Source organism: Belonocnema kinseyi, chromosome 7 (assembly GCF_010883055.1).
Source record: "Belonocnema kinseyi isolate 2016_QV_RU_SX_M_011 chromosome 7, B_treatae_v1, whole genome shotgun sequence".
NCBI lineage: Eukaryota > Metazoa > Arthropoda > Insecta > Hymenoptera > Cynipidae > Belonocnema > Belonocnema kinseyi.
Window position 1 is genome coordinate 48,591,278 of NC_046663.1, and position 1,108 is coordinate 48,592,385.

The window sequence follows — 1,108 nt, forward strand, 5'->3', positions numbered from 1 at the left end:
CTCTATTATTACTTACTGTCAAACTTGAAGTCATAACAAGTTCTTATTTCTTCTTTAATATTATTTCAAATATACAATATATCTATTCGATTATTTATTTAAACTATTCAGTTGTTTGGTTTTTGGGTATTAAATAAAATAGCTATTTTCTTTAAAATAATTATAGACCAAAACTCGAGTATATGTATTAAGATAAAATTCTCTTATAAAACAATAAGTATTTACATTAAAAAAATGTCAAAGAAATAACACATTTCAACTCTAATCTAGTCGAGCGGTTGTCTGGCAAATATAACCTTACTTATTTTTATAAAAAAACTTTTATTATTTTTGTATTCTCCAGTTTTAGAAATGTGTAATTATTATAAACGAAATAACAGTCGAGCATTCGTCCAGGAATCGAGAGGTCCTGAGTTCGAATCCCGGAGGAGTTTAAAAGTTTTCCATTCTTCACTAAAAATTTCATTAATCACCTTATTTTTAAATACCCATCAAGATTCCCAATCGCAACAATTTTAGGCTATGTTAGCATTTTACTTCGAAAATAGGTATTTTTAATAAGAAATTATTAGATTTCAAAGATTAAATTATTCTCGAACATTTACGTTTTTGGGTCTTATTGGTGTTTTTTTCGGAAATTAGCTTTTGGAAAAACAATCATTATAGTTTGACAAAGATTTATAATTTTTGAGTACTTTCAGGTCATATTCACGCATTTCATCTCGATTTTTATGAAAAAAAAAACCATAAAAATCATGCTCTTTTCGTTTTCGAGTGTTAACCGTCCCCCAGTGTCAGCACCCCGTCTTATACGTTATACCCGTTTCCTAAGTTTTCTCTGGTTCCAGCCACAGGGGTGTCTACCCGCCCCCCATGACGCGTAGGAAAATGGGGCAGGGGTGTGACCTTACATTATTTCTGTGACCAGTCACAAGGGTGCCTTCCCGCCCCACGACGCGTGGGAAAAGGGGCAGGGGTGTGACCTTACATTATTTCTGTGACCAGTCACAAGGGTGCCTTCCCGCCCCCACGACGCGTGGGAAAAGGGACAGGGGTGTGACCTAATTTTTTTCTAATTTCAGTCACAGGGGTGTCTTCTCGCCCCCCC